This window comes from Euprymna scolopes, chromosome 12 (assembly GCF_053919585.1).
Source record: "Euprymna scolopes isolate OS-2025 chromosome 12, ASM5391958v1, whole genome shotgun sequence".
NCBI classification, from domain to species: domain Eukaryota; kingdom Metazoa; phylum Mollusca; class Cephalopoda; order Sepiida; family Sepiolidae; genus Euprymna; species Euprymna scolopes.
Genome location: NC_136493.1, coordinates 78,746,929 through 78,761,716, shown reverse-complemented (window position 1 = coordinate 78,761,716; position 14,788 = coordinate 78,746,929).

Below are 14,788 nucleotides of genomic sequence, written 5' to 3'. Positions count from 1 at the left end.
GGCATTGGTTCTGCAAAAACTCTAAAACCCGCAAAGGAAATTCGAGGAGATTCTGATATGGACATGGTGGAACGTAGCACACCGAAGAAAGTTGAAGAAAGTTCACAGGTCAAGGATACAGTTTCCAGCTTAGAAACTCCAAAGACTCATGTTCAGGAATCAGATAAATGTCCGACATCCTTGAAGGAAGTTGTAGGATCATCTGATGGAAAAGATTCAAAACGTAAAAAAAGGCAAAACCCCAAAGAAAGCAGTTGAAGAAAATTCCGAAATCGAGAAAGAACTGACCAACCCGCCAAAATTTGGACAGGACATTGGAGAAATTTTAAAGATGGAAACTATCCGCCAAAATCTACAGACGATGGTTCAGATGTGGGAGAAATAAAACATAAATCTAAATCAGAAAATATTGAAAGTTCCGAGGTTCAGTGTTCGGTTTCCAAGTTAGACATTCCAGAGACTGTTGTAAAGGAATCCAAGAAAACCCTGAAGTCTGCAAAGATAGAAGTTAAAAATTCCGAAAAAGAGGAGGCAAAAGCGAAAACTCCAATAAAAAAAGGTGGGAGAAAGTTCCATGATTGAGAGTACTGTTTCCGAGTTAGAAACTCCGAAGATTGTAGGTAAGAATTCTGATATACCTTTGACAACTTTGAAAAAAAGTTGAATCTGCTGAAAGCTGCATTGATCGTCCAATCCATAAGTTAGTTGTGCTAGTAGAGAATAACGATACATAAATACAATGAATATAGTAAAAGAGTAGCAATTATATTGATATTGTAATAAAATTGTCATCGTTCAGTAACGGCTCATCAATATTCGATGGCAATTTGGTGGAAGTGTAGCTGCCGCTAATAGCCCCTTCTCCAATCCTTTATTGACCAATTGTTGCCGCTCCCTTATTTACTGCGGACTCAGGCGGTAGTGGGGAAAGGGGCAAAAAACTACTTCAGACCCCTTTTGACTGCCGACCCCGGAGAGACAACATGGTATGTGACACTCTCACTTCATTCCAAAAACTCACTGAATTTCCTTGTTAATTTGATATTGAAATGTATTCATTTTGTTTCATTTGTTCAATACTATATTTTCCTTTTCAGTTTTCACGGTGTTCAATAAATTTATTAACATCAGTCGAGGCGTTTTCTTTTCCTTGAAGTGGTCGGCAGTTACACCACTCAAGGATAAGGGTTTCACCTTTTTTTCAGGTTTGTAAGCAAATAAGTTTGTAAAACTTGACAAAACTGTCGATAACATAAACAACCATGTAGTTTTTGGTTTTAGCCAAGAATTACACTGATATTTAATATAAATTGTTTTAGCGAAGGAATAAAGCGAAGCATATATAAATAGAGGCATGCATATAAAAATGGAAACTAATGAAACATTTAGAGAATAGAAAAACCTCTAGGTAGCAAGTGCTACCTAAAACGTAAACAAGTTTTATTAAAGAAAAATTGAGCAAAACGAAATTTAAAAACAAAGCAATTTTATAAAAGAGAAACCACTAAAATTCAACTTTAAAAGTTATGGTCATGTTAATAAAACTGTGCCTAGTGCAAGCACTTCTTTGGGCCAAGAAAATTCAGTACATGGTCACAAGATTTAGAAATATGTAGGCCGAACTGCTCATAGTGTCATTATGCGTGAATAAATAATATATACATGTGAGAGTTTGGCAGCGTGGCATTGGGTATGTGTGTTCGTTGGTTCTTGTTAGTGTGTGTATACATGTGAATAGCAATTTGTTTCTGTTCGCCTGACACTTGTTAGCGTGCAGAAATGGGCGTGAGTTGAAACAGTTGGTATGTTTGTATTGAGTTATTTCCTTTTGCGACTTGTTTTCCCTTGTCGGGGGGAGAGTTGAAGAACATAAGTTCTGGTATCTTTCAGGTACAGCTGGTATCGTATGGAGGAAACTAATTTTGTTGATCATAGAAATATTTTATTTTTATAGAAATTTTTAAGACATGATAGAAGGCTCCTATTGCTCTTGGGATTTGTACACAATTGGCCAACTGCAACAACAACAGCAACAATAAAAACCCGGTTTTCATCAAACGAAAATAAAATCATGTCGTATTTTCTAGGGCGTCAATTTTATCGTTCCACCCTGTATATACTTCCTTATTTCCCCCAAAATAAAGTAACAACGCCTTGCCAATAGAAACTTGTGTTTATTATCCATATATATGATCTATAACCCATAACCTATAATAAAACGCAGTCTCTTGGCGGAAAATTAAAGCATTTTATACGAGATTTTGAAATAAAATCGAAGTTCGTTGGTAAGACAAAATTTAAATTTCAATTGTTGCTAATATAATCCTTGCATTTAATTATTATCTCCATATATAATATTTTGATTGCAGAAATTCCTCTCTGGACAAAAAGTACCGTAGGTTTGCAACAAAGATTGCCACATACAAATTCAATACATCTACTCTGATAACCACTCTCTTTTGTAGCTTACGGCCACCATTTCTGCCACATTCACTCGTGATAATAAAATGCTACATTACACCCGACGAGCAATACTATCACAATCGACACACCTACAGTGGACGAAATTTCTATTTTTCTCTGTCAATATTTAGTGCTCCTACCGCTACAAGTTGAGACCGGGTTAAATTCTATATTTTCCTACGATATTGTGCTTGCACCGCTATTAACGTTTTTTTGGAGACACATATACATAACACACTCTACCCATTTTTCGATTCACAAATAATAAAGTCTCCCCTGCCTGATTCCTTCCATTGTGATTTGCTGAGCTTCGACCACTCTTATAGTCGGGATTAACAGTATTCCCATCAATAAACGAACGCTAACCTACCATTCAAATATGGCGTCACAATGATACTAATTTTCCCTACGAACTACATTGCTGCGTTCTTTTTCTTAGATTTTGCCGACAAAACATACCAGACCTATGATACGCAAAATAAAATGCATCAGTTCTTTCTGTTGTTTTAAATGATTTTTCGCTATTTAAAATTACTGCAACGCAGCGAAATTTCAGTAGATGACGAACACACGGACACATAGACATCGGCATCAGAGAAGTAGATTTTTTTTATCGCGCCCACGTCTTTATATGTAGAAAATTATTTGTTACCACAAAATCTAATCAAGATTTTCATAATCAGCGTACTCGAAAACCTAAAAATGTTGTCAAAGGAGATAGGCCTAATGTAAAAAAATATCTTGAAAAACATAAAACATAAAAAAACAGTAGTAAAAGAAAAGTAAATATGCAAAAATAGTAAAAGTTATGAATTTATTAGTGTTGGTAGTTTTTTTGGTCGTTTTTGTAACGAGGTCCGTTCGCTCGGTATAGACTGACGGTTTTTGTCGAAAAAAATAGTAAAAGTTATGAATTGTTTAAGGTATGCTGTTTCAATGGTCGTTTTGATTAATGACTTCAATACGCTCAGTATAATCTGACGGCTTTCGTTGTTCGCCGAGTATCGCCGAACATCGCCAAGTGAGACTCATGGAGAAACGGGATGTAAACTGCAGAATATATATATATATATATATATATATATATATATATATATATATATATATATATAGAATAAATGACAAAAATTTATACTCCACAATTTATGATGTTGACCATCTTATAATTTATTTCTTTAAAGTATCTTTGACAGTATCTGTTTCGTAACGCAAAATCAATCACTTAATTATATATATATATATATATATATATATATATATATATATATATATATATATATATATATATATATATATATATATATATATATTTCCACAGTAAAACAACGCCGCAGCCTACAAGCCCTGCTGGAGGGGCCATATGTCTTACTGATGAGTAAAAATGAGGGTGAAACTCGAGTCTTGGACTTCCGGTTCGTTGGCTGTCATTGGCTCTTGTAGGCTGCGGCGGTGTTTGGCTGTGGAAATAATTAAATAATCTGTCACATTCTGAAAATTATATATATATATATATAATATATATATATATATATATATATATATATATATATATATATATATAGAGAGAGAGAGAGAGAGAGAGAGAAAGAGAGAGAGACAGTTGGGAAGAATACACACACACATACATATATGTTCTTCACAACTCAATCTCTCTCTCTCTCTCTCTCTCTCTCGCTCTCTCTCTCCTCTCAAGATATTTTTTATAATGAAAAAAAGTTTGCCACACTAATTCCTTTTTACAAAAAAACTTAAATTTTATCTTTTTTAAGGGGTGGGGGCTCCATTTAAACAAACTGAGCCACAGTAACGCGTACGTTAGAAATAATCTAGGAAAAACCCCAAGAAAAGCAAAAACCTCGTTAAACAGTAAAATTTGAAAAAATTCTGCTAGATTTGAAATTACTGATAAATTACTTCATAATTATTTAAAAAAAATTAACAATTTTTAACATAGCATTACTAGTCCCTATTATTCTCTTATTATTTATAAAATACAGCTAATATTAACTTTGCATTAACGTCAATAATATTGCCATATTCTTATTTGTATTTTTAACCTCAAATAAATATCTTTATATTCGTACAGCTTCAAATATAATAATTTTTAAAACTTCGTTAGGCCTTAAATGGTAAGCTTGAGAAAGCAATGATATGAACATGTTACTCATCGCTTTGCCGAGAATATATATTCCAAAATTTATTATTGTCGGTTCATAAAGCAAATTCTATGTACCTCTAAATGTCAATATTCACAAAAAATAATGTACCCCTGTTATTCACTGTATATTTTAGAATTATGCTCAAAGTTATAATTTCACACACACACACACACACACATATATACTTTATAAATATATATAACTAATTAAGTTAACGAAAACAATTCCATAATATTTGCTTCAAATAAAACAAAATTTGGAGAGAGTGCTGTTGTTTGCTCGAAGCATTGTGCATAGTGCGTAAAGAATTGTGCTTGAAGGGAATGTCAATACAGTCTTAGAGAAAAACACCGTTAGTTAAAAGACAGTGTAAAATAAATAATGATAACATCTAAAGATTTCAATAATTTTCAATTATAAAGTATTAATTTACCAAAAGAATGTGTCGAACCAGGATGATATCGTGGTGTTATGTAGTCTAAAATTTCAAGGTATAACTCATCTTTAGAAAGAAAAAAAAAAGTACAACCACTTATTAACCCTTATCCCCGGGTCTTGATAAGTGGTGACTCCTATATAAAAGTCTGGAATCTAAAATGTCACTTAGCCTACCACATCTCCCTTTAAATTTAACATTTTATTTTTATAAAAAAAAAAAAATTAATTTCTTCCATTTGAGAACCAGATGCATTCATTTATTACATCGCCTGACGAGGACTTTTGGTTCTTGCCAATCAATTGTCCGAAACATTAACACGTTCAGTATAGCGACTATGTAATATTTGTCTACATAAATCAAATATATTTTACTCTTTTTAATTGACGAGTTTTACCTATTGAATACTTTTTACTTGGTATATATATACTTATATATATATATGATTTTCAGAATGTGAGAGATTGTATAATAAATTCCACAGCCAAACAACGTCGCAGCTCACAAGAGCCATGACAGTCAAATATATTTTACTCTTTTTAATTGACGAGTTTTACCTATTGAATACCTTTCACTTGGTATATATATATATATATATATATATATATATATATATATATATATATATATATGTATATATATGTATATATATGTTGGGAGGTTTATAAAGTGATGATAACTTAATGTTTCTTTTTATTTTAATAATGGAACTGTAAAAGCAAAAAAACAACAACAAAAAAAAAACAAACAAAAAAACAAAAAACAAACAAAAACATAGACAGAAATAATAAAAAGTTATTATTATTTTTTTTTTTAGATAAAACATAAAATTTAAATGATAATACTTTGGAATCCTGCCACGCTATATACTAAACTACTATTATGCAAAAATAATTCACACTATCTACCCTCTATGAAAAACAAACTCATAAGTATTTATAGGAGAATATCTATCTATTAAAAGCTATCCTTTAACGAGCAGATAGTAGCAAGCAATATTATAATAGAGGATTCATAGGATTTGCATATAATAAGGAAACTAATTATTTTGAGTGCATAGGAAAGAAATGGAAACGTAAAATATTTATACCGAATATCATATAAAGTATATAATAAAATATGGCTATGATTAAAAATAAATGAAAAATTGAAATAAAAATGTTCAAATACGTCATGGGGAATATAAACCTTATTCATCGACAGATGATAGTACTAATAGGAAGAAAAATAGACGCCTTAATTCTATAGGGTTTAATCTGACAAAGCATATTCTGGACAATATTCATGAAACATTTACAAAATATAGATAACTAGCATGGGTGCCCGGCGTTGCCCGGGTGTTTGGAGGTGTATGCTGAGCAAAAAACAACAAAAAAACAAACAAAAAAAAAACGGTCAATTTTTTTTTACTTTGACCCCTATTATGACCCCTTAACATTTATTGTTTTGGGCTCAAATCAAGTTATTAAGTTAGATCCATGTCCAAGGAACCTATATCTAAAATTTCAAGTGTTTAGACCCAAAATTGTCGGAGGAGTTCGGTAGAGTTCTGAGATGTCAAATCGTTGAACTTTGACCCCTTAACAGCCAAATTTCTGGCCGAAAACCGATCACATCGATTTTCTCAAATCAAATTTCGAGTCTGTAGATTGATAGAGTTATTGCATAGGGAAATGTACACAGACACACAGACAGACACACAGGCACACAAACACGTTCACTTTTATAGATATATAGATAATAAGGAAATTAATTTTGTTAAGAATGAATCGGGCAAAAATGCGATGGTAAATTTGCAAACAAAATACCACACTACGTTATGTTATATAATATGGTTATGACTCAAATTATATAAAAATAAACATAATTTAAACCAATTTACGCATACACCATATACGAACGTGCTCCACATCAATGTAATGATAGGAACCAAAATATGTATAGTTTAATGTGAGATGGAGTAAACACATTCTAACCGATATCCTTTAATAATTTTCTCTCGAGATAGTTATTTAAATGAGGTTGTTGATAAAAGCACTTAAAAATGATCGTATTATACATCAATCAAGTTAGCTACAATGATTACAGTTTCTAATAATGCTAAAATGACTCAGGAAATTAATAATAAATTATTAAAAACGATCTAAACTCTCTATTAAAATATAATGTGTAAATGTTTATCTTGTTTTTTAAATGAAAAAAAATGTTTAACCTGTTTTTTAAATGAAAAAAAAAAGCTCGGGGAAATAATATTAGGATATGCATAAGAGAGTAGTAGTTTAAGAGCTAGGATACAAACTACCATGTTATTTGAGAATAAAGGTTAAAGTGAATTCTAACGACAACCCAACATCATTAAATACTTGTCTTAGAGATGTACGAAACAATAACGCTCAAGTCGAATGGAAATTACTCATTATATATATAAAGCAATTAAATGTGTAAGTTTAAGAAATATAGCATCTACTCCCTTGAATCTTAAAATATAATTACTTACAAATAGGAAATAATACAAAAGTGTATGCAGCGTTCTAGATTATACGTTCCAGTATTGGACTTTAATAATAAACTAATAGAGTCAATAAACAAAAAAGATCCAGGTCGAGCCAAGTTAAATAGTGAAATGCAGTGTCCTGCTTAGCAACAGAGACCCGGAATCGGAAAGTTGAGACCAGGCCAAGCTTGGTAAAGTAGTGAAATGTGGTATGACACTTAACAATAGAAACTTCTCCTATCAAATAAGAATTAGGTGGAAACTCTTATATATATAACTACTTAACTACTGCATTTACTCACATAAAATTGATATACGAAAGTATAAATTTATGCGTATTTACTTCAAAAGTGCTCAATACGTAGGTAGACCTAGTTAGTAAGTTATAAAATATATATGGCGATTAAGCTACACTGAATATTCCGCGTTTCATCCACTCTAGGACTCTTCAGGCTGAAGAGTCCTAGAGTAGATGAAACGCGGAATCTTCAGGCTGAAGAGTCCTAGAGTGGATGAAACGCGGAATATTCAGTGTAGCTTAATCGCCATATATATTTTATAACTTACTATATATATATATATATATATAATTATATATATATATATATATATATATATATATATATATATATATATATAAATAATGCAAAATTCAAACAATCATTATTAATGAAAAATAATGTCTTTTAAATATTGCCCATTTTCAACTTCGCATATTAGGCCTTTTTCCAAAATAGAATCTCTGAAGCGCAATTTAACTCCTGCATTTCATTCCTGATGTTTTCTTTCAATTCTGCAGGGTTTAGGGGTGTTAACTGTTGTGGAGGAACCACCCTTCAAATGGACTAATTCATCGTCCATATAAACTTTACAAATGGCGATCCCGGGGGGGGGTCTAATTCCAGAGCGAACCTTTCATACTCGGTGAATTATCTACACTTTTCGTTTGTAATCTTTCCGTTGTTTTCATGTAATACATGTTTGAAACTGTTCTCCGTTGTTCTGTTCTTCTTTGTGGCGACTTGCTGTTTCGTTCCGGTAGCATGGATGAATTTCATTTGTGAATTCTTCCTATATCTACATTTTGCAAAATAATAGAAACTCATCCAGCGAAAGATGAGAAACTTATAACCAGTTTTCAAAAAGAATTCCCAAATGGCCTTGGAAGATGCACAAAAATGGCTGCGGATTTTAAGCTGAAACCGGGCACACAACCGGTGTTTAAAAAAAACCCCGTAATATCTCGTTCGCATCTCTGAACAAGATAACTCAGGAACTGGATAGATTAGAAAACATCGGTATACTGGCTAAAATTGAATATAGTGAGTGGCCTGCTCCAACAGTCTACGTAAAAAAAAAGGTCCGGGGAAATCCGCGTTTGCGCTGACTTCTCGACCGGACTTAACGGGTCACTAGAAGACTTTCACTATCCATTACCCAGCCCAGAGGAAGTGTTCACGAAATTAAATGGCGGCAAGTTTTTCTCTAAGATCGACCTGAGCGACGCTTACTTACAAATTCCTATAAACGACAAAAGCGCTAACCTCCTCTGTATCGGGGTTGTACATCATCTGGGGTTGTACAAAAGGCTTGATACAAAAGGCTTGCGTTTGGGGTAAGGTAGCACACGCGATATTCCAGCAAGTCATGGATACCATGCTGAGCAACCTGGACACCGCCATCGCATATCTAGATGACATCTTTATAGCGAGCAAAAGCACGGAGGAACACGAAAACCATATCAGACAAGTATTCAGTTGAATACAAATGATGGGTTTAAGATCAAAGAAGATAAGTGTAAATTCTTTTTACAAAAAATCAGGTACCTAGGACATATCATTGATAAGGATGATAGACGCCCAGATCCGGACAGGGTGAACGATATTAGAGAAATGCCGGCACCGGAAAACATAGCACAATTACAAAGCTTTTAGGGCTTGGCAAATTATTACCAAGGGTTTATCCCTAACATGCATAAATTGTGTGCACCACTTAATCAATTACTTAAGAAGGATAAAACTTGGGAGTGGACAGCGGATTGCCAGACATCATTCCAAGAAATAAAAAAAAATCCTTACTTCAAAGCTGTTCCTACTCATTTTAACCCGAAGTTGGATAATAGTGGCTAGCAATGCTAGCCAATATGGCGTTGACGCCTGCATGTTACATAGGATGCCAGATGGCTTAAAACTACCAATAGCTATCGCGTTCCGGGCTCTGCTTCCAGCAGATAAAAATTATTCTCAGATTGAGAAAGAAGGACTAGGAATTGTTTTTGCAGTTTCGAAATTCCAGCGATTCCTGTACGGAAGACATTTTTATCTACAAACCGATCATAAGCCTTTGATATCCATTTTTGGATAAAAAAAAAGTGACTTCCCATATTCATGGCGAATCGACATTTGAGTTGGGGAATTATTTTTCTAAATTATAATTTTTCAATAAAATTTCTCCCCTCAAAACAACTGGCACATACAGACGTTCTGTCGAGACTAATTCCTGCCAAAATGGAACCTCTTGAAGACTCAGTAATCGCGGCACTACGCATTAATAGTGAATTGAAAACCATGATTAAAAACATTATCCGCGAACTGCCGGTCACACTTCAGGAAATTAAGGCAAAATCCGTGAATGACAATTTCATCCAAACCACTAAGCAGAAGTTAACACTGGGTGATACCGTTTCAGACATTTTTTTTGTGACAAAATGCTGTTATACGGTGAAAGGGTTGTCATCCCCAAAACTCTTCAAAAAAGGATTCTCAAGGACTTACACATGGGGCATCCAGGAATAAACCGGATGAAAAGCCTGACAAGAAGTTTCGTTTACTGGCCAGCTATGAACCAAGACATTACCAATATGGTGAATAGGTGCAAAGACTGCGCTTTGGCTGCCAAGGCACAACATATAACACATAAGCCTTGCCCTAAAGCTGAACAACCGTGGTCGAGGATCCACATTGACTACGCGGGACCAGTAGAGGATTTTTCTACCTGATAGTAGTAGACAGCTACTCGAAGACGAATTTTTTATTGGATATGTTTTCTTGTTTTGGGGTGGTGGATTGTCTAGTCAGCGACAACGCTACCCAGTTTACCTAAGCAGAGGCCAGAGAATTTTGCGAGACGTATCAAGTTAAGCATATTACGAGCCCCCCAGTACCACCCCTCAAGTAACGGCCAGGCCGAACGCTTTGTCGACATACTAAAAAGGGCGTTAACAAAGGCGTGCGACACACCGACAAAAAAGGCTCTCCAGCAATTTCTGCAATTTTTTGGAATTTTTTCTGCATTTTTTTTCTGCAATTTTTTTTCTGCAATTTTTTTTCTGCAATTTTTTTCTGCAATTTTTTTCTGCAATTTTTTTCATTTTTTTCTGCAATTTTTTTCATTTTTTCTGCAATTTTTGGAAATTTTTTGCTGCAATTTTTTGCAATTTCTGCAATTTTTTGCAATTTTTTCTGCAATTTTTAGCAATTTTTTTCAATTTTTTAATGAAAAATCCGAACAAACCAGATGCCGAATCCCCAGCTGAATTCATATTTGGGCGGAGAATAAAATTAGTATTTGATAAACTACTGCCCAAACATGCAATACAATACAGAACAGAAGATAAAGTATATTTAAAAAATTATAAGAATAATGTTTCCTTTTGGGAACAGGGCACAATCTTACAAAGAGTCGGCCATATCACATACATTATTCAGGGCCCAAAATTCGAACATAAGAGGCACATGAACCAAATAAGGAAACACATCTACGAGGATCGAAAAGAACTACTGCAGGACGGCAGAGAGGCAATTGATACATTATATGACTCACACCGTTTGATGTAGAGCTACCGAACTTTTCATTATAACACCACCATGAGCAGGAGAGTTACACAGCTCACTCAGATGAACGGAGGTGGGCCCCATAATGGTCACGTATAATAAGGAATTCTAATAAGTGTTCATAAAGATTCCTATTATTGTCCCCCCCTCATGTTCGTTTGAGGAGATTGCTTTGGCTTTGATACCTCAAACGTTTAAAGCAATCTCTTTATACCTACACTCCCTTTTCGCAACCTTTTATGCTTTCATAAATCAGAATCCATTTTTTAAAGAAACTTTTAACCAATTTAACGACGGTCATTTCTACTAGTTTATATATATATATATATATATATATATATATATATATATATATATATATATATATATAATATTCAATACAAGCGTTTCCACCTATCTATTATTTGATAGGAAAGGTTTCTGTTGCTAAGCGGCGCACCACATTTCACTATTGAACCTAGCTCATCCGGATCTCAGCTAGCCGATTCCAGACTCTCTGTTGCTAAGCAGTACAATACATTTTACTATTTAACTTGGTTCAACCCGGATCTCAGTTTTCCAATTACAATATCTGTTACTAAGCAGTTCGTCACATGTCACTATCTAACCTGACTTAATTCGCATCTCAGCTTGTCGATCACTTAATCTCTTTTGCTAAACCGTGCACCACATTGCACTATTTAACTTGTCTCCTACTAACGTACATTCTTTTTAACTAGCAGTAAACTAGTTTGATAGAAAAATACACTGCAGTAACAACCTGCTTCACGAAGAGACCACCCCTAATCTTTTCTCTCGCTTAGACCTTGCCTGACATATAATAACCCCCAAATTTATATATATATATATATATATATATATATATATATATATATATATATATATATATATATATATATATACGACATTCACACATTAGCCAAGTATTTTTATTGAGTAATAAGCAGACTAAATTCGAAACATGTGTGATCTTTCCTGGTCACCGCCAACCAGACGTAAACCCTTAGCGATCCCTAAATAGGGATCTCCTTGTCACATACGGGTCGATCCTCGGTCACGGACCCCAAGGTGACCTGTGCTCGTTCTTTGCAAGGAATTCTTCGCAAGATCTTTCGGCGCAGTAGGACTCGTTGATCGATTTGGTCGGAGTCGATTTCACCTTCAGGTTGATATGCCGCTGTCACGCTGGAAGTGAATAGATTTTCATGCACGCAAAAAAAAGTCAGACTCAGATATATCTATTCTACTTGGTTAATTCAAGTTAGATATACAAAATATGACATAAACTTATACACAATTGTTCAGTTGTTGATTTTTGACAAAACACCATTGAGTCCCAATTAGATTTAATTACTCTCAGTTTTGTGGTGGTGATGGACGGGAAGAGAGGAGTGGCGACGACTCTTCAATTAGTATTAGATTCGCTCAAAACTCAGCTCCATCTAAGCTCCGACTCTCTTCAACTGACGATTTTGGCGCGGGGACTCGCTTATGTATGGAGGGATTGGGGTAGGTTCGGTTGCTTCCTAGACCAATCGTCAGAAAGTACGTCATCTCAGGGGAATTCCCTATTCCCCATATGTACCTGTGAATCTGCGAACGCTCTCAGTTGTGTTTCTCACGATCGGAAAAGGTTAACCCCGTGACCCCTCGGTCTGGCATTGTGCCCAGACGCCAAATGTTCCTGAGTTGGGGCTCGGAAACGAGATTATATTTCGTAATTTTTATCAAAATGACATCAAATTGTCACTTTTACCAAATAATCAGATTTATATGTCGGGTTTATAAAAATAATAAAATTTGTAACTTAACTCTTCCTTTCAGCAGGGGCGGTTGCTTTTGCCCGGGAATACAATATTACTTAACAAATAAAACAAGCATAGCTGCCCGGCATTATCCAGTGTTTCGCGAATCTCAACCTTTTCCAATGGGGAGCCCTACCGCTCCCGGAGACGATCACGTTACAATAGCGTGTATACGTCGAAATATAAATTCTTAAATGATGTGTACATCATAGAAATAATTTACTTTATTCCTTTATTTCTACATTTAGACATGGATACGAAATTTAATTTTTGAGCGCATGTCACCAATAATGGCGATGCGTTTTATAACCTTCTAAACACTATTTGAAAAATGTATCGTTTAGTAATATGAATATTTTAGAAATTACCGCAAATAAAACAGAATTTAACAAAATTTAATGTTCGATTCCTGAATATTTGAGATTGAGAGCCTGAAATCCCCAATGACATAAGACTTATAATACCATTGCTGCCGAGGTGGTCGAATGCATCTCTTCGACATAGTTTATGCATTGAAGCTGGTTCGCAATTATTGAGTAGTAATGAATTTTCTCGTAGCTTTTCGTACTTTTTTCAACTCCAACTAGACATATTGCTACTTGGAACGTAGAGCGTTACTATTTGGGATCGTGTCTAACATGGGACTATGGGGAGTTAAGCAGCGAGATGTCTGTCCACGTTACATTCAAACTTCTGCAAGTCAGTACAGCCAATGAAGCATGAAAGAGGAAAGGTATTCCAAAGTCTAGGACTCCAAGGTAAGAAACTATTAGGGTACAAAAATTTTCAGCATCTATGAGGGGTAGTATTCTGCTGCTGGTCGAGTTAGTCGGGAGTATGTACGTCGAAGGGGCACAAATGCTGTGAGTTCACCAGAAAACATTTCATTAAAATACTTGTAAAACAGGCACAAGAACATGAAATTGCAGAGGTCGTATCTAGGCCGACAGTGTGGGACTTATTAGATTTCAGACGCTTTTGGAGCCGTGAAAGAGTGACAAATTAGTTGTTGCTGCACGGTCCCAAATGTGGCAACAATACTGCATGGGCGAATCGTGGATGTGTAAATATTTTATTATTGTTGTTATATAGTTATTATTATTATTATTAGACGAATTTACCACTTGTGCGTATGTTACGTGAGTTCTTATTAGTAAAGATACGAGTCTTAGTGAGAGTTTGTCTTATTACATATGATGTTGTATTTTAGAGAGGAGAGAGATTTTTGTTGTAAGAGTTCTAGAGAGGGATGTTGAAAGAGAGACTTTGAGAGATTGTTCGTTTATAACGATTCTTATATTAAAATGTTCATTCCTTAATTTTGTTGAATTGGAAGAAGAAGAAAGCTCTTTGAGTGAGGACATAGTGTTCAGTCAGTTCGGACATGATGATGTTGAGACGTGTATGTAAAGACATATGACACAAATATATAATACAATTCCACTTTACCTTTTTGTAAGAATCATAAGACACAAGACGAGCTTTACAAAACACATGATGGTTTATTTCGTCACACGGCCGTGTTTCCATCACCAAGAATTCAAAGTCTCACATTTTTTTCTTGAAGTGACGTCTCGCTTCCTAGACGCCTGACTGTC